This window comes from Cebus imitator, unplaced genomic scaffold (assembly GCF_001604975.1).
Source record: "Cebus imitator isolate Cc_AM_T3 unplaced genomic scaffold, Cebus_imitator-1.0 Scaffold124, whole genome shotgun sequence".
NCBI lineage: Eukaryota > Metazoa > Chordata > Mammalia > Primates > Cebidae > Cebus > Cebus imitator.
Genome location: NW_016107439.1, coordinates 531084 through 552274, shown reverse-complemented (window position 1 = coordinate 552274; position 21191 = coordinate 531084). Strand labels below are relative to the sequence as shown.

At 36.9% G+C, this 21191-nt stretch overlaps 1 protein-coding gene across 5 annotated transcripts in view; it reads right to left on the bottom strand.

The window, feature by feature from the left end:
* Window positions 1-21191, bottom strand: part of CLOCK (clock circadian regulator) — a 112887-nt gene that overhangs the window by 83770 nt on the left and 7926 nt on the right. Inside the window, exon 2 of one of the 5 annotated variants that reach the window (XM_037742594.1) lies at window positions 16333-16413. The exons of the other annotated variants lie outside the window; for them this stretch is intronic. The gene's annotated coding sequence lies outside the window, so the exon portion shown is untranslated. The remainder of the gene's footprint in view (window positions 1-16332; window positions 16414-21191) is intronic. 5 annotated transcript variants of the gene reach the window in all.

Below are 21191 nucleotides of genomic sequence, written 5' to 3'. Positions count from 1 at the left end.
AAGTATTGAGGGATTTTCCAGCTATCTTTCTGTTACTTATTTCTACTTTAATTCTATTGTGGTCTGAGAACAGACACTGTCTGACTTCTATTCTTTTAAATTTGTTAAGGTACATTTTATGAGCCAAAATTTTGTCTCTTGTGGTGAGTGTTTCATGTAGACTTAAGAAAAATGTGTATTCTGATGTTATTGGATGAAGCAGTCTACAGTTATCAATTATATCAAGTTGTCTGACAGCAATGTTGAGTTCATCCATGTCTTTACTGATTTTCTGCCTGTTAGATTTGTCCATTTCTGATACTGGGGTATTAAAGTCTCCATTATAAAAGTAGATTGATCTGTTTCTCCTTGCAGTTCTATCCGTTTTTGCTTCACATGCGGTGATACTCCACTGTTAGCTGCATACATGTTTAGGACTACTGTATCTTCTTGGAGAACTGACCCATTTATCATTATTTATGCAATATCCCTCTTTATTCCAAATAACTTCTTTGCTCTGAAAGCCGCTCTGTCTGAATTAATATAGTTATTCATGCTTTCTTTCGGTTAGTGTTAACATACTGTTTTTCTCCAACCATTTTCTTTCAATCTACATATCTATATTTAAAGTGAGTTACTTGCAGAAAACAAAGTTGGGCCTTGGTTTTTCATCCACTCTGGCACTGTCTTTTAATTGGTATACTGAGATCACTCACATTTAAAGTGATCACTGACACAGATTAGTATGTACCATATTTGTGATTGCTTTCTGTTCTTTATTCATATTTTAGTCTTCCAGTCTTTTTCTGCCCGTTGTAGTTTTATATGATTCTATTTTCTCTCCTTTCTTAGCATACTTCCTTTTTTGTTTTTTTACTTTTTTAGTAGTTGCCCTGGAATTCACAATATACATTTACAACGAATCTAAGTCTACTTTCAAATAACACTAAATCACTTTATGGGTAGTGCAAGTATCAGAAAATAATCCTAATACCTCCCTCCCATCCTTTGTATCATTTCTGTCATTCATTTCACTTTTACATAAGCACATACAGACATACGTATATAAAAGCACACATAATTGAATACATTGTTGGTAATATTATTTTGGACAAACGATCAATTGAAAAGATCGTGATTTTTCCTTAAGCCTGTTAACATGGCAGATCATACTGATTTTTTATATTTAACCTGCCATGTATCCCTAGAATAAATCCCATTTGATTATTAGAGTATAAGATTCTTTTTATTTATTGTTGAATTCTATTTGCTAGTATTTTGTTAACAATTTCTGTGTCTCTATTTATAAAGAATACTGGTTTTTAGTTTGTTATTGTTGTTCTGCCTTTGCCTGGTTGTAGTATCAGGATAATACTTGAAATGTTCCCTTCTTTTCTGTTTTCTAGAAGAGATTGTATAGATTAGACTCTGCAGTGAAACCAACTGGGCCTAGAGATATTTTTGGGGGGAGTTTTAGAATTATAAAATCAATTTCATTAATATTATGGGATAATAGTAGAATGTTGGCTTCGTCATTACTCTCATACATTGCTGGGGGGAGTATAAATTGATATAAACTTTATAGAGAACATTATGTCAATACCTTTAACAAAATTACAAACATTTTTACCCTCTGGTACAGAAATACAGGGGTTATAACCAGCATTTTAAAAATGAAATATGGTGGGGGTGGGGAGTCAGAGCGCAGGACACCTAGTTATGGTAAAGGGTATTTCCTGAATCTGTTGTTTCAGATATGTGTTTATGAGTGTATATTATGTGTACTAGGTCACAACATAAAATATATTTCTTACTGTGAGCTGTGGTCAAAGAAGTTTGGGAGCTACTGTTTTCACTTTAAAAGGATAACCTAAGGCAAAAATTATAAGCTGACACTTAGGGAAGGGAAGACATAATGTCACGATATGAAGAGAAAGTTACAGATAATAAGGCAGATAAGGAGACAAAGCAAACAATAGGTATGACATTACCAAGCTATGCAGAGCCATGAGAAAACTGGCCTATCTGGGGTAAATGCAGAGGAGAGAAGATGGGGGAGAATTTATCTGACCAGTGCTAAAGAGACATAAGAGATCCAGCAAAAATTTTCCCACAGGGTATTAATCCCTAAACAAAAATCCCAAATATGTACTGTTTTCCTCATAGCACCATTTTCTTTGCTTAAAAGGTTGACTATACACATTCACTGTGCCCAGACTTCAAAGAATTATATCAGTGCTATGGTCTAAATGTTTGCGCCCCTCCAAAATTCTTAAGTTGCAACTTAATCCCCAATGTGATAGTATTAAGATGAAGGGCCTTTGGAAGGTGATTAGGTCATGAGGGCTCCACCCTCATCAATGAGATCAGTGCCCTTATAAAAGGCCTGAGGGAGCTTGTTCCCTTCCCTTTCCATCATGTGAGGACATAGCAAGAAGGCACTACAATGAGACTTCACCAGATACTGAATCTGCTGGCACCTTGATCTTGGACTTCCCAGACTCTAGAACTGTAAACAACAAATTTCTGTTGCCTATAAATTACTCAGACTGAGATACTTTGTTACAGCAGCCAAATGGACTAAGACAACCAGCAAACTATAAGAAGCTGTTTCAATTCCTTTGAATGACACTGAATCCCAGATCATCAATGAGTATCTTCAATAAATTTTCCTCTAGCTAACCTTATATTCTGCTCCTAACCCATTCCAACATCTTTCAAAACATTCTCATACCTGCTTTGAAGTTCTGCATTTTTTAATTTCTATTTAAGAGATAGGGTTTCGCTCTGTTGCCCAGGCTGAAGTCCAATGGAGTGATCGTAATTGACTACAGCCTCAAACTCCTAGGCTCAAGTGATCCTCCAGCCTCAGTCTCTGGAGCAGCTAGAACTACAGGCACACACTACCACTCCTAGCCAATTTTTTTTTTTTTTTTTTTTTTAGACGGAGTCTCACTCTGTCACCAGGGCTGGAGTGAGGTGGCACGATCTTGGCTCACTGCAACCTCCAACTCCCTGATTCAAGCTATTCTCCTGCCTCAGCCTCCCGAGTAGCTGGGATTACAGGAGCCTGCCACTGTGACCAGCTAATTTTTTGTATTTTTAGTAGAGATGGAGTTTCATCATGTTGGCCAGGATGGTCTCAATCTCCCGACCTTGTGATCTGCCCCCTTGACCTCCCAAAATGCTGGAATTACAGGCACTAGGACGAGCCTTCACCAGATGCTGAATCTGCTAGCACCTTGATCTCGGACTTGGTGAACCACAGCACCTGGCCCCAATTTTTAAAAAAGTTTTTTGTGGAGACAAGGTCTCACTATGTTGCCCAGACTGGCTTGAACTCCTATCCTCAAGTGGTCCTCCTGCCTTGGCTTCCCACAGCACTGGGATTACAAGTGCGAGCCACTGAGCCTGCAGTCCTGTAATTCTTTTTGTATACAGGATAGCTCTTTCCAGAGTGGGGCTTGTAATTCTCTTCTTGGGCTGTGCCAAGACATTGACTATAGTTATTAATCAGAAGAGAATAAGTCCTGGCAGGGGCATATCTTAAGAATAACGTCACTGGGCCAGGAGTGGTGGCTCACACCTGAAAAGCAAAAGGCTAAGAATAGCACTTTGGGAGGCCAAGGTGGGTGGATCACCTGAGGTCAGGAGTGAGAGACCAGTCTGACCAACATGGTGAAACCATCTATCTACTAAAAATACAAAAAGTAGCCAGGCGTGGTGGCACACACTTGTAATCCCAGCTACTCATGAGGCTGAGGTGGGAGAATCGCTTGAACCCAGAAGGTGGAGATTGCAGTGAGCCAAGATCTGCCACTGTGCTCCAGTCTGGGCGACAGAGCAAGACTCCGTTTCAAAAAAAAAAAAGAAAATATTCTTAAGTACAAGGATTCACTCTTTCCCTATTAGGGCCCTGACTCAGACACCGAAGACCTGTCAAGGTTACATACTTAGTCTTCTCTACAGTGGTATCACCTTAATAATCAGATTCAAGGCCAACTTTTTGGCATAGTCTTCGTGAAGTCAACAGGATTAAGATTCCGTTATCCTATAAAAAAAACTGTCATAGAAGCCCTCTGGGTTCCAGGGTATGCCTTAAATTGGCAATTACTTGTGCTAAATCTAACTACTTTTTTAAGGCCACCAAAAGCAACAACCTCATACCATCATCCTTAAAGTTATCATTGTCCCCACACCAATTCAAGTGAAGTATCTGTTTTCTCCTAATCATTGACTTCTATGATCCTTGCTCCCATTAATTACAGACAAACGCTTTAGAATTATGATGTCAACTGTATCCAAGGGTCATCAACATCTTATTTACTAACAGCAATAGTTTTCTCTACTGTGCAGATGAACTGGTGAACAATTCCACTCTAAAAATATAATTATGAATTTCTGCTTTTGTGGTATGAACTGTCTTAGCCTACTCCTAGAAAACAACATCTGAGGTAGAACAGACTGTTGACACAGGTATCCCACTGCTACAAATATAAATTAATTTTATAATATACATTTAAAATATATAAATTCATAGGGTTTTTCTCCCTCCCAAGTCTTTTGAATACTAAAGTTCAGTTCTAAGGAAACAAAGTGAGGTGATGTTAAATTCACACAAGCTACAAATTTTAGAGGCATTACTCTCTTTCTCCCTTACTCCTTCACAATTTTCCCAATTCTGTGACAGAAATTAATTTTCATAAATTCCTCTTCCTATCCCCTACCTCCAGTCCCAGCCCTCTTGAATCCATCCCTTGCTTTATATCACGTAACTCTAACATTCATATTTGATCATGTCACTCAAACTCCTTGAGATATAAAAATTGCTCCCTATAACAACTCCTTTGTGAACTCCAGATTTGGTCCCCAGGGTTCAGGCTTATTTCTTCCAAGTCTCCCATGATTTAACCTTTCCTATTTACTTGCTATTCCCTACATACACCAAATTTTGTCACACCTCCAAGTCTATGCTCACTGTTTGCTCAGTCTACAATATTTTTACAGATGTTCTCTTACAAAAGTATGATTTTAACGTTGGTAAAATGGTTACTTTCTAAAATGTACTGGAAAAAAATAATTTCAATTGTAAGCCAAACTACAGTATTTGTGTCCCTAATTTATCTGTCATATAAATTCAAATTTCTACTTTTTTTTTTTTTTTTTTTGAGATGGATTTTCGCTCTTGTTGCCTGGGCAGGAATACAATGGCGCGATCTTGGCTCACTGCAACCTCCACCTCCCAGGTTCAAGCAATTCTCCTGCCTCAGCCTCCCAAGTAGCTGGGATTACAGGCATGTGCTGCCATGCCTGGCTAACTTTTTGTATTTAGTAGAGATGGGGTTTCATTATGTTAGTCAGGCTGGTCTCGAACTCCTGACCTCAGGTGGTCCAGCCACCTTGGCCTCCCAAAGTGCTGGGATTACAGGCGTGCGCCACCATTCCCAGACCAAATTTCTATGTTTCATGGAGCTCACTTACACATTTTAGATGTCTGTTGGTGCTCTTAAAATTCTGATTCTTGCTACTGTTATACCATAGTGGTAATGCCCCATGAATTACTGGCCCTCACAAGTATGCAAAGGAAAGAGTATGACTCAGATATCTTGAACAAATTATTCACTTTGCTTGAATTTCAGTTTCCTCGCCTCTAAGTGCTCTCTAAATAAATCTATGAATGCAATGTGAGTCTTATTAATATTTTATATTGATTTGTGTCCATATGGTATATGTATATGTGTGTATGTAACTAAACAAACCGATCTTAATATTTATGTGGAAGAGCAAAAGACTAAGAAAAGCTACAGTAATTTGAAGAAGAAAACAAAAAGAGTAGTCCTACAAATAATCAAACCTTATAATACAGGTCCTTCAAAATAGAGATAGAAGATCAGAAATAAAGTCATACATATACATGGGGAGAAATGCCAGATATAGATGATGGGGAGGAAGGCAGCAAATCACACTGCCATGTGTGTACCTATGCAACTATCTTGCATGTTCTTCAAATGTACACCAAAACCGAAAATGCAATAAAAAAAAAGTGATACATATACTAAACAGGTAGCATTATAAACAAAGAGGGAAAGAATAGACTATCCATTAATGGTACAGAGACAACAGCTACTTAAATAGGGCAAAAAATTAAATTGGATTTCATTCTTACCACACATAAACATAAATTCCAAGTGTCAGACCCAAATACGAAGGCAAAACAGAACTTTTTAGAAGAAAACACACAATATCTTCATATGGATAGGGGAGAAAATAACTTTTTAAAACTATCATAAACCTTAAAGGAAAACAAGGCAAGCACAAATTTTAAAGAAAAAAATTAATATATTTGGATCCATTCTATTTCAAATCTGAAATCTAATTTAATTTTAATTTTTAATTTTCTAATCCCCAAAATCCCCCAAAAAACAAATGAAAAGACAAACCATGGACTGAGAAAATATACCACAAAAGATTAGTATTCAAAATTCCTAACAAGATACTACATATCAGTAAGAAAAAAAGATAGACAAAAGATATGAAGCAGTAATAAACTATTAAAAAAAAAAAAGAAACATAAAGAACCAATAAACATAAGAAAACATGCTAAACCTCAAGAGCAGAATAAGTAGTTGGAAAAACAGGTAACTTAAATAGGTATCCTACCCCTTAAAGAATAGTAAGATTAAGATTAACAGCCATATATTTTTTACCTAGATTCATCAATAGTTAACAATTTGCCACATCTGTACACTTTCCACCATATATATGTATTTATGAGTGCACACTTTCCCTCTCTCATATACATGAATGCATCTCCATATACAATATACATATATGCATGTGTACACACACAAACACACACACTCTAATTCTGAACCATATAAAATGACTAACTCCAAGCTTGAAAGCAAGGAAGCTATCAAAACCTAATATGGTCATATCAAAAAGATTTAGAAGCAAATTTGAAGGGGCTCCTACTGGCCAGAGATGGGCCAGGTTGAATAAAAAGAAATTGTGAAGCATGGTAACATATTATTTGCATTGTTTACCATAAGACAAACGAACAAATGTAAAACTCTCACTTGTGACCAAAGAGTAGCTAGAATATCAAGTCAACCCTCGGGATACAGAACAGTCATCACTATTTACACCTTCTTGGTTCAATGGACGCTTTATGTTTTCAAGTCATTTTATGAATAATTTATACAAGCACAAAGGGATAATAAAAAATTACCGACACTTAAAAATTAAACATAACACAACCAAATTTTTATTCCATTTTTTCAGGCTTTGAAAGTGTATCTACATGACATGGGTAATGTCCTCTGAATGCAACTGACTGACTAATTCATCCATGCATCAATCTGGAGCATATTCATCTTGTACTGCTTCCAGGTTTCACATACATTTCTAACATCTCTCCAGATACATCCCCACATACATTTCAAATAGATTTCTAATACCTCTCCAGATTTCTAATATATATCTTTAATTTCCTATCAACTTACCAATATTTCTACTTTATTTGTAATTTCAGCATTAAATAATAGTTGAATAATTTTTTGAAATCTTTGATGGCTTATATATGTATATTTTTTGAGACAGAGTCTCGCTCTGTTGTCCAGGCTAGAGTGCAATGGCTCGATCTTGGCTCACTGCAACCTTCACCTCCCCAGTTCAAGCAATTCTCTTGCCTCAGCCTCCCAAGTAGCTGGGATTACAGGCGCCCGCCACCACGCCCAGCTAATCTTTTTTTTGTATTTTTAGTAGAGATGAGGTTTCACCATGTTGGCCAGGCTGGTTTTGAAATCCTGGCCTCAACTGATCTGCCTGCCTGCCTTGGCCTTCCAAAGTGCTGGGATTACAAGTGTGAGTCACTGCACCTGGCCAAATAAAAAAAACTTTTTGCATATATCTTACCTTTCTTCTTTCAAAGACCTTGAAGAAAAAATGGCAGTCATGAAATTATTAGTCCTTCCATAGTCAGAACTGCTCAAAATGAAATAAAATAAAATAAAATTCCAGTGGGTACTGATGGTATGCCAAGGGTTAATTTAAAAAATGCATCTAAGTATAGGTTGAGTATCCTTAATATAAAAATCCAGAATCTGAAATGCTCCAAAATATGAAGTTTTTTGATAAATGACATGACACTCAAAGAAGCATTTCAGATTTTTGGGATATACAACTGAAAAGTATACTACAAATATTTCATAATCTGAAAAAATCTGAAATCTAAAACACTTCTAATCCCAAGCATTTCAGATAAGAGATATTCAACCTATAATAGGAAATTTACAAAGCATTTTCCTTGCCTGTCCAGTCAAACTGTATTTCAAGGTAGGCAAAGGGGCCAAAGTACTGACAGCTAGTACTTTAAAGAAAAATTTCAACTAAGAACAACAAAAGAAATGACATAAATAGGCAAAAATCATCAATGTATACTAAAAACCATTAGGAGAAAAACTAATGGTGAATTTCACAATGGATCATATTGTAACCAACTGAATTCAATGATCAATCTTAAACACTGCGGCAACCGCATATCATGATATAAAATGTAGTAACAGTACTACTTACAGAATATTCTTGTTAAGAGTCAAACTAGAATCTATGAACCTTTAGATTATACATTCTCAACAGTAGCAATGTCACATTCGAGAAGGCAAAGAAATCTTAAACAGTAAATTTAAACAGTTTCTCACCCTCCAAATCACACTTCTGTGTCTGTCCCCAGGTCTGGGGAAGAGATGCAGTGTAGACAGTTAGGGAAAAAAAAGCTCTAAAAATTTTAGAACTCCTTAAGAAGGCAATAAAAAAAAGGTTGAGAAACACTGTCTCACATCAAATTTCCAGTTACATGAATACAAGAAAGGAATAAATAAAATGACATCAAAAGTAATAAGAAAATGCAGAACATGAAACACTATAAAGAAAAATTGACCCAGTTCCTTCAACATGGAGGGTAAAAAGACTTGGAAGTCTTTATTGTGGTACGGATAAATAATATGTGGAATATGCTTCAAAATAATATTAGTAGAGGGTGAGGAGATTAAGGTATAGATGAAACAAGAGGTCTTGAATAAATAAATTACTAAAAGTAGGTGATGGGTAGATAGCTCATTTTACTGTTCTATATACTGTTGTATGTGTTTAAAACATTCCACAAAAACGAAAGCATGTTTGGGGCGGGTTTTGTTTTCTTAGGATATTAGAGAGAACAAAACTATACAACATATAGCTTGCTCAAACATTTTCTATCAAAGGTGATCTACAAACTGATGTCATTCCTCTCCCAAATATACCTTTTTTAAAAAAAGATTCAATCATTATCTAGGCATGACTGAAAATGAGAAAATTTTAAAAAGACTCAAAAAACATAACTGGGAGGTATGTACCTGATTCAAATCCTGATTCAAATAAAACAACAAAAAAGCATTTTTGAAACAACTGAAAAAATCTGAATATGAACTAGGTGTTTTATGATATTAAGGAAGTATTTATTGTTAATTTTCTTAGGTGTGGTAATGATACTGAGGTTATGAAAGAAAATACTGGCTGGGTGTGATGGCTCACGCCTGTAATCCCAACACTTTGGGAAGCCTAAGTGGGAGGATCACTTGACACCAAGAAATGGAGAACAGCCTTGGCAACACAGTGAGACCTCATCTCTACTACAAAATTTAAAAAATTAGCTGGGCACGGTGGCACATGCTTGTTACCTTGGTACTTTTGGAAGACCACTGAGACCAGTTCAAGGCTGCAGTGAGCTATATGACTGGGCCACTGCACTCTGGCCTGAGTGACACAGCAAGACCAGATCCTGTCTCTCAAAAAAAAAAAAAAAAGAAAGAAAAGAAAAGAATCCTGTCCTTTAAAATAAATATGTTGAGGCCAAGTGCAGTGGCTCATGCCTTTAATCCCAGCACTTGGGAGGCTGAGATGGACAAAATTAGACAGGCCTGGTGGTGCATGCCTGTAATCCTAGCTATTTGGGAGGCTGAGGCAGGAGAATCACTTGAACTCAGGAAGCAACGGTTGCATTGAGCCAATATCATGCCATTGCACTCCAGCCTGGGCAACAAGAGCAAAATTTCATCTTAAAAAAAATAATTACTTTTATTTATTTAAATAAATGCACTGAAGTATTTAGGAGTGAAATGACTATTTCTTTCATTCTCCCACACCTTATTTTAAAGAAACCTGGAAACTGAAAGAGATGATGATGATAAACACTCATGTCTGCCACCCCTCCATGCAGAAAGTCTGTGCAGATAAGAAGAGAAAAACACACAAAAAAGAATAAATCTACAAGACAATGAAACAAACAGAGAGAAAGTGTTTACCACAGATTTCTGAAGAACAGGAAAGCAGACCCAAGTGTATTAAGTTTAAACAGTACCAAGTAAAGCACAGCCCAAAATCTATACATCAAAGGCTACAGAGGAGGTCTAAGTCAATCTTTCAGAGATTCTAGGCTCCGTGTTAGCAGATAAAGAGGCTGAAAACAGGAGAAAGCTTCACCTGTTCTTTCTCCCTACCCCCTCAATGACTAAGCAAAGACCGGTGTCCCTTGTAGATACAAAAAGTGAAATACTCTTTTTTTTCTAAAGACAGTTAAACTGAACAGAAAGAAACTGGGTCTTCTGGTGTGAATGTATCCGTAGAGCCCATATGTATACGGCAATTGGAAAGCTTCTAAGCCTAAAAACAGGTTCCCTGATCTTTTGCCTTACACCTAACTTGCCAGCAAACAAGAGATGCTCCAACTATGTACAAAGAGTTAACAGTCTTCTCATTCCAAGACGGCAATGAGAAAATAAGTCCACCACTACAATATAGGAAATCAACAGCAGCTGCCTAATATACTCAAGACAGTTCTTTAGCAAGAATCATGAACTAACAATAAGGATCCCCAGACATACAAGAAACAACAGCTAGAAAAAGACCAAGATAAAGATTTTATCTATTTTTTTTTTTTAGTTTTTAAAAGAGACAGCCTTACTTTGTTGCCCAGGCTGGAGTGCAGTGGCACAATCACAGCTCACCGTAACCTTGAACTCCTGAGCTTAAGTGATCTTCCTGCCTCAGTCTCTCAAGTAGTTAGGGACTATAGACAGGCATGACCATGCTCCACTAATTTTTTTGTAGAGATGGGGTCTCATTATGTTTCCCAGGCTGGTCTCAACTCCTAGCTTCAAGCAAATCCTCCCACCTTAGCCTCCCAAAGTACTGAGCCACTATGTCCCACCCATACCAAGAAAAATAAATAGATCAAACTGACTTCAAAAAAAAAAAAAAAAATCACAGCTTTCCAGGACATAGAAGAAATCTCAGAATGAAATATCCTCAAAGGACTACTGAAGATACTACATTCAATAAAACAAAAATAGGTATATTAAACAAATAACAATACAAGAGTCTCTTATGCCAAGAACTGTTACAAATCTTAACAAATGTGATTCCTTTACCCACAAGGTAGGTACTATTAACCTCACTTGTGGACTAGAAACTGAGGACAAAGAGATTAATAATTTGCCTATGGTCTTCGTTTTAAAGTTGTGGAGGTGGAATCTAAACCTACACGGTCTGGCAGTCTGGTTCCATTGTGTATACTTTTAGCTAGTATCCTGTGTTGTGTTGAAATGATACCAGCAGAAAACAAGCAAAAGCTACTCATTAACAATTTATAAACATTCGCAGGTCAGAAATATACAACTTAAGAAATCTGTCAAAATACAGAATAAAAAAAGACAGAAAACTTAAGAGATAAAGAAATGAGGATCAATCAAGAAAGCCAACATTCTGCTAGTAAATATCCCAAAACGGGCAAACACAGAAAGACCAAGAAATAATACCAAAGAAATAATAAAAGAACATTTTCCATAAATGAAGGGAGGCACTTGCATTTCAACTGAAAGAACCTATTGAGTCCAGCAAAGAATGGCAAAGACAATTCCTATCTAAACACATAATCATAAAATTCTACAACTACAACGGATAAAGATAAGATACTAAAGCTTCCAAAAGAGTGACGAAAAGGATTATTTAGGAAGTAACGAGACAGAGTAGCAACAGACATCTTACCATCTAGACGCTTAACAGAACAGAGCAAAAACCTCTAAGTTGTAAGAGAAAATTAATTTGAATCTAAATTTCTACAACTAGCCAAACTATCAAGCAATTATGAGCCAGGCCAAAGCTATTTTTAGACATGCAAGAATTCAAAATATTTACATCTTAAGTACTCTGTATACTGAAGTTAATTTAAAATACATTCAAGGCAATGCGAAGTGCTCATGCCTATAATCCCAGCACTTTGGGAGGCTGAGGAGAGCGGATCATTTGAGGTCAGGCATTTAAGACCAATCTGGCCAACATGGTGAAACCTTGTCTCTACTAAAAAATACAAAAATTAGCAAGGCATGATGGCAAACACTTGTAATCCCAGTTACTGGGATGGCTGAAGCAGGAGAACTGGTTGAACCCAGGGGGCGGAGGTTGCAGTGAGCCGAGATTGTGCCCCCACACTCCAGCCTGGGCAAAAGAGTGAGACTCTGTCTTAAAAAATAATAATAATAAAATACATTCCAGCTAAAAAGGAAGAATGCCATAAAAGAGGAAGATATAACATCTAAAAAAGAGTAAATCTAACCCAGAAATGCAGTCACGGAATATCTCAGAATGACATATACACAGCAACTTCCAACCTATCAAGACTGAAGCAGGAAGTCCAAGGGAAAAGGGATTCCACCTAACAGTTAATAGATATTATGACCCAAGCAGGAAACATCTGAGAATATGATAAAGATATATATTTTTCTATCAAGAAAAAAAGACAATTACAAACTATTAGAAGAAAAGATGAAAAGTCATCTAGAATATAAAGCAATCTAGTGGCATGATTTCGAAAAACTGAAGTACAAGAAGAAATAAGTAAATATTTTATTTCTTAAGCTCCACTAGCATTACGACTTTAGACCCATAGAAAAGAAAAAATAACCATAGCACAACGACTAAGTGAGCTAAATCCTCATCTTTCTTAGCAGTGAGTCAATAGACATAATTTGAAGTTAGTAAATCAAGAAATAAAAGCAGATCTTAACAAAACAAAAAAAGCCTAGGAGGCTTTACTGGAGAATTCTACCAATCATTTAAAAGAATTAACTAGGCATAGTGGCTCACTCTGTAATTCCAGCACTTTGGGAGGCCACGGCAGGGGAATCATGAGGTCAACAGATCAAGACCATCCTGGCCAACATGGTGAAATCCCATCTCTACTAAAACCACAAAAATTAGCTGGACATTGTGGCACGTGCCTGTAGCCCCAGCTATCTGGGAAGCTGAGGCAGGAGAATCTCTTGAACCCGGGAGATGGAGGTTGCAGTGAGTCACGATCGTGCCATTGCACTCCAGCCTGGTGACAGAGTGAGAGTCTGTCTCAAATAAATAAATAAATAAATAAATTAACCCAATCCTCCTCAAACTCTTCCAGAGAAATAATGGGAGAGAATATTTCCAGACACATTCTAAAAAGCCACCATTACCCTGATATCAAAACATCGAAACCAAAGACATAAGAAAAGAAACCACAGCAATAATAGGAATACTGATTTTTTAAATTTTCAAAAAAAAAAAAAAATTACCAGCAAACCAAATTCAGCAATACATTAAAAGGATTACATATCATGTCAAAGTGGGATTTATACCAGAAATGCAAGGATGGCTCAACATACAAAAATCAATCAGTGTAATATACCACCTTGATAGAATGAAGCACAAAAATCAGGAGTCCAGTTGATGAAAAAAAGCATTTGACAAGATTCAACATCCTTTCAGGATAAAAACACTCAACAAATGAAGAATGGAAGGAAACTACCTTAATATAATAAATGCCATATATGAAAATCCCACAGCTAACATCCTATTTAGTGGTAAAAGACTGAACACTTCTTCTAGGATCAGGCACAAGTCAAGGATGCCTACTTTCACCACTTCTATTCAACATAGTACTAGAAGTCCTAGACAGAGCAATTAAGCAAGAATAATAAATAGAAGGCACTCAAATAAGAAAGAAAGAAAATTATCTCTGTATACAGATGACATGCTCTATATGCAGAAAGCCCTAAGGAAGAATCCACAAAAAAACTGTTAGTACTAATATATGATTTCAGCAAAGTTTCAGGATTCGAAATCAATAAACAAAAATCAGTTGTGTTTCTATACATTAACAATGATGAACTGGAAAAGAAAATTTAAAACAATCCCATTTACCATAGTATTAAAAAAGGAAAACCCACAGATGGTGACTCACACCTGTAATCCTAGCACTTTGGGAGGCAGAGATAGGAGGATTGCTTGAAACCAGGAATTTCAGACCCCATCTCTATAAAACATTAGCTGGGCATGGAAGCATGTACTTTTAGTCCCAGCTACTTGGGAGGCTGAGATAGGAGGATCATTTGAGCCCAGGAATTCAAGGTCACAGTGAGCCATTATCGTGTCATTGTACTCTAGCCTAGGTGACAGAGACCCCATCTCTCTCTCTCTCTCTTTTTTTTCTTTTAAAAGGGGGAGAGGTAGGGTGGATAAAATAGGAATAAACCAAGGAGATAAAAGACTTGTACTCTGAAAACCACAAAAAAATTGCTAAAAGCAATGAAAGAGAGATACAAAAAAATGGAAAAACATCCCATGTTTTCAAACTCAAAGAGTTAATACTGTTAAAATGTCCATAAGCAATCTATAGATTCAATATAATCCCTATCAAATTCTCACTGACATTTTTTGGCGGAAATAGGAACAAAACCATCCTAAGATTCATACAGAATCTCAAGGGACCCCCAAGTAGCCAAAACAATCTCGAAAAACAACGAAAAATTAGAAGACCTTATGCTTTCTTATTTCAAAACACACTACAAAGCAACAGTAATCAAGACAGTGTGGTACTGACATAAAGACAGAACTATAGATCAATAGAACAGAACAGAAATACTCTTGCACATACCACCAAATGACTTGCGACAAGGGTGCCAAGACTACCCAGTGGAGAAAAAAACAGTCTCTTCAACAAACAGTGTTGGGAAAACTGAATATCCACATGCCAAAGAATGAAGCCAAAATTTAAGGTTACTAATTTACTTTATGATGACCTAAAAGTTTTGATCTCCAAATATTTTTTCAACACTTTTTAATTAAGTATTTTAGATGTATATTAGAATATTTTTCTGGCTAGAAAGTAATTTAAATCATTTCACTGACTAAAGATTTTTATGACTGTTCATAAATCCATTACAAAGTGCTTGTTTAAGGCCAGGCACAGTGGCTCATACCTGTAATCCCAGCACTTAGGGAGGCTGAGGCAGGTGGATCACCTAAGGTCAAGAGTTTGAGACCAGCCTGGCCAACATGAAACCCCATCTCTAATAACAACATAAAAATTAGCCAGGACTTTAGTCTAATCACCTGGGCAAAAATTAAAAAAAAAAAAGGAATAAAAAAAAAATTAGCCAGGTATGGTGGCACATGCTTATAATCCCAGCTACTTGGAAGGCTGAGGCAGGAGAATTGTTTGAACCTGGGAGGCAGAGGTTGCATGGAGTCAAGATTTCGCCACTACACTCCAGCCTGGGTAAAAGGGTGAGACTCCATCTCAAAAAAATAAATACAAAGTGCTTGTTTAAAATGTAGTAAGAGTGGATACCTGTTTATTAAACTCAAGACACATTCCAAAACTTTTGCTTTTCAGTAAACCCTTGATGTTTTCCTTTAAACGTTAAAACATCAATATGGAAAGCATTAATATATAAAATATTAGTACATAAAGAACCCAATAGTAATAAAATGTTTTGTACATTTGTTTGCCATTCAATCTAGGTTGTACTACTCTATGATTACCAGCACTGAAGTAATAATTATAGTTTGTAATACACAATGAGTCAAATGGGGCATCAATGGAACAATACAAAACTTGAAACGGGTGCTTATTCTACTCTCAACTATCACCAAGCCAATCTTCCTCAGAGTCTTCCAAAGAACTAAGTGGGAGAGAACATTTTCAAACTCACTCTAAAACGCCAGCATTATCCTGATATCAAAACCATAAAAAAATACCACAAAAAAAGAAAGCTACAGCAATAAACCTAATGAATATTGATTTGTTTTAGTCTTAAAAAAAAATACTAGCAATCCAAATTCAACAGGACACAGCCTATGGTATTTTTGTCAAAGCAGCCAAAACTAAGATATCTATTCTATCCCCACATGTTCACAGACTCCAATCCCCTATGCCTTGATTTGGTTTTCTCTACAGTACAAATACCCATCTAGCATATATTTAACTCACTAATTTCTCACCTGGTTTCTTCAGTTAGCAAGTAAGCTCCTCAAAGGCAGGGCTTTTACATCTCCTTTGTTCCCCAGCAAATTGAACAGTACCTGGCACAGAACAGATGCTCAATAAGAACTTGCTGAATGAACAAGATAAAGACCACCATTAAAGGTATACTAACTGCTGAGAAAAATTAAAGGCCTAAGTGAATGGAGAGGTATATTGTGTTCAAGGATCAAAAGACTCAATGTTGCTAAGATACCAATTTTCTTTTACCTATAGAGTAAATAAAACCCTAAACAAAATCTCAGCAGCCTTTTTTGTATAAAGTGACAATTTTTTTTTTCAGATAGTCTTGCTCTATCATCTAAGCTGGAGTCCAGCAGCAAAATCGATGGCTCACTATAGCCTCAACTTCCTGGGTTCAAGCAATCCTCCCATCTCAGCCTCCCGAGTAGCTGGGAGCACAAGCATATCCACCACAACTGGCTACTTTTTTTCTGTTTTTTTTTTTTGGAGAGCCAAAGGCCTCATTACATTGCCACTACACTCCAACCTGAGCAATACAGCAACACCCTATAACAGTATATAATTTCTTTTTTCTGTTTCTTGATTGGGATGGTTACAAGGATGTTTAGGTTTGTCAAAACCAAATCTGCATACTTAAATTGGTCAAATTTTAACATACATACATTATACTCCAATAAAAATCAATTTTAAAATATATGCTACATCAAAAACTGAAATCCAACAACAAAATACCTAAAGAACACTACATAAAAGAGCTCATAAATATTAAGTATTCTGCACACCTTTAAAAATAACAGGGGCCAAGTACAGTAGCTCGTGCCTGTAATCCTAGTACTCTGGAGGGCCAAAGTGGGAGAATCACTTCAGCCCAGGAGTTCAAAACCAGCCTGGGGAACAAAGACAGGTTCTATCTCTGCAATAATAATAACAGGAAATTGTACTTAGGTAAAATGAACTAGTTTGAACAAGGCCAAACTAGTTTGAAGCAGGCCAATATTCTTCCTAAGAGCAACTTAAAAAGCTAAATGAATAATAAAAATCATATTTTTAAAGGTAGTGAAGAGCTGTGGGAGCATGGGAAAGAAGGTCTAAAATTCCAGAGATAGGGAGAATCTTTTTTTTTGAGACGGAATCTTGCTCTGTTGCCCAGGCTGGAGTGCAGTGGCACGATCTTGGCTCACTGCAACCTCTGCCTCAGAGATGGGGAGAATCTTTTCCAGCATCTGTCTTTTCCCTGTGAGTATTTCCTAATTATGGCTTGGGCTAGAGGCTGAAAATTGAGGCCTGACCTGTGTAAAATATTGCTGCTGAGGAACGCAGAAGCCAGGACAGCTTTTGGTGTTCACATAGGGCTGGTATAACAAAACCAGGAGACTAATTCTTCTAATAAGTTTCACACAGGGACCTCAAGCTTAAGGGTGATAGTCCCCTCAGCATATTTGCTGAATTTTAAAACTGTGCAGGGTAAAAGGCTACAGAGTTAACTGAAAAACTTTGAAAAGCAAAGTGAAATTTCCCACCTCTGACACTGCTAAAAGGACAAGATCAACAGGGTTTGAAATGAAAGTCTTAAAAGATAACACCTGGAAAAATAAGGATAACAAACTACTAAAAGAGCAACCCAGCCTCCACATAATTTAAGATGACAGACTCCTGATATGGGTTGGATATTTGTCCCCTCCAAATCTCATGTTGAAATGTAAACGTGATTCCCAATGTTGGAAGTGGGGCCCACTAAGAGGCAACTGGATCATGTGGGCAGATCCCTCATGAATGGTTTAGTATCATCTCCTTGGTGATAAGTGAGTTCACACAAGATCGGGTTGTTGAAAAGTCTATAAGCAGATGCCAGCACCATGCTTACTGTACACCTTGCAGAACTGTAAGCCAATTAAACCTCTTTTCTTTATAAACTACCCAGTCTCAAGTATTCTTTTATAGTATTGAAAACAGACTAATACAGCTCTCTAGGCTATATGCATAGAAGATGAACCTCCTCTTCCCCCACCTCTCTCCCAGCCCAGCAAAATGTACCATTATCTGGTAATGCTTAATTTTTTTTTTTTTACTACACAATGAACTGGCAATCAAAAATTATGAAACACAAACAAAACAATCAACAGACTTGACCTAACTGACATTTATAGAACACTCCACCCAACAACAAAACGCACATTTTCAACTGCACATGAAGAATACTTTGATGACAGAATATATTCTAGGCCATAAAATAAATCCAAATAAATTTAAAATTATCTCATTACAATGGAATTAAATTAAAAATAACAATGATCTCTGAAAAATACTTGAATATTTGAAAACTATGTAACACACTTATAAATAAACTACAGATGCAATAAGACATCAGAAAAGAAATTATAAAGTATTCTGAATGGAATGAAAATGAAACGATAATATATAAAACATTGGAAACAGCCAGGAATGGTGGCTCACATCTGTAATCCCAGGGAGGCCAAGGAAAGAGTATTGCTTGAACTAACTCAGGAGTTCAAGACCAATGTGGGCAACATAGTGACATCCTTATCTCCAGAAAAAAATTTAATAAACTCTGGCCAGGTACAGTAGCTTACACCTGTAATTCTAGCACTTTGGGAGGCTGAGGCAAGTGGACTATTTGAGCTCAAGTTTAAGACCAGCCTGGGCAACACAGTGAAACCCTGTCTCTACAAAAAATACAATTAGCCAGGCATGGTGGCACACGCCTGTAGTCCCGGAACTTAGGAGGCTGTGGTGGGAGGATCTCTCGAGCCCGAGATATGAGGCTGTGGTGAGCCATGATTGTGCCGCTGCACTCAAGTCTGGGCAACAGAATGCGACCTAGTCTCAAAAAAATAAAAATAAAAATAAAGAATAAGCCAGGCATGGTGGTACATGCCTACAGTCCCAGCTACTCAGGAGGCTGAGGTGGGAGGGTCACTTGAGCCAGAGAGATAAAGGCTGCAGTGGGCCATGATCATACCACTGTATTCTATCCTAAGCAGTAGTGAGACCTTGTCTCAAAAAACAAATAAATTACAAACAATTAAAGGGAAGTTTATAGCATGCTTACATTAGAAAAGAAGAAAGGTCACAAATCAATGACCTCAGCTCCTATCTTAAGAAAACTAGAAAAAGTAAACAAATTAAACCCAAAGTAAGCTGAAGAAAGGAAATAAAGATTAGGGCAGAAATAAGAAAATCTACAGGCCATCAGTTAAACTAAAAGTTAACTTTTCAAGAACCTCAATAAAATTAGTAAACTTCTAGCCAGACTGATCAGGGAAAAGGGGAACAGAGACAAATTACCAGTATTGGGAATGATATTAAATTTCTACAGGTTATACAGATATTAGATTATTACACTTTCTACAGATATTAAAAGAACAGTAATAGAGTATTATAAGTAACTTTTTTGCCAATAAATGCAACAAGTTAGATGAAATAGATAAGTTCCTTGGAAAACTTACCAGGCATGTGAAGAGACAGAACAATACAATCATATAACCAATAATCAACAGAAAAACAAACAAGATAAACAGACCAACAGATGATGCAGATATTGGAAAAGACAAGCATTGAAATAACTATAATTAGCAAGTTCAAGAGAACTGAAGTGTATTACAAGTCTTTAAAATAAGATCAAAGGAATACTCTAGAACTCAAAATTACAATGTAAAATTAAAAACACAAATGATTAGTTTGGACAAAAGAGAAGATAGTTTTAGCATACTGGAAGGCAGGTCAATAGAAAATATCCAAACAAAGAAAAAAAGTGCAACATGTGGAACACGGTGATTAAGTTTAATATATGGATAATTAGGACCCAAAAAGAAAAAAGGAGCAGAAATAATATATAAAAAGGTAATAACGGAACTTTCCAAAACTAAAAGGCATCCAGCTACAAATTCAAATAACTCTATAAACATAAAGCGATAAAGAAAACCACATCTGAACACATAAAGCGACAAAGAAAACCACGCAATAGTCAAAGTGCTTTAAAAATAAGACAGAGTCTTAAAAGTAGCCAAAGAAAAATAAAAGACACATTATCCTCAGCAAGACTATAGCTAATACATTACCTTCAGTAAGACTGGTAGCTGACTTCAACAAAAAGAAAGGAAGCCAGAAAGCACCCAAACATTCTTAACGTGTTGAAAGAAAATAACTACCAACTTAGAACTTTATATCCTGTGAAAACACACTTCAGGCCAGGCATGGTGGCTCATGCCTGTAATCCTAGCACTTGGGAGGCCAAGGTGGGCAGATCACTTGAGGCCATGGGTTTGGAGACTGGCATGGTCAACATGGGGAAATCCTGTCTCTACTAAAAATATAAAAAAATTTAGCTGGGCATGGTAGCACATGCCTGTAATCCCAGCTACTCAGGAGGCTGTGGCATGAGAATCATTTGAACCTGGAAGGCAGAAGTTGCAGTGAGCTGAGATTGCGCCACTGCAATCCAGCCTGGGCAACAGAACGACACTCTCTCTCAAAAAAACGAAACAAAACAAAACACAAACCACTTCAAAAAAAGTGAAACTGCCATGCATGCTGACTCACACCTATAACCCAGCACTTTGGGAGGCCAAAGTGGGAGGATCTCTTAAGCTCAGCAGTTCAAGAACAGCCTGGGCAATATGACAAGACCCTGTCTTTAAAAAAATTAAAACATTAGCTGGGCAATGTGACATGTGCCTGTGGTTCCAGCTACTGAGGAGACTGAGGTGGAAGGATTGCCTGAGCCCAAAAGGTTGAGGCTACAGTTAGTCATGTTGATACCACTACACTCTAGCCTGGGTAACAGAGTGAGACCTTGCCTCACAAAGAAAAAAGAATTTAAGTATATATAGGAAGA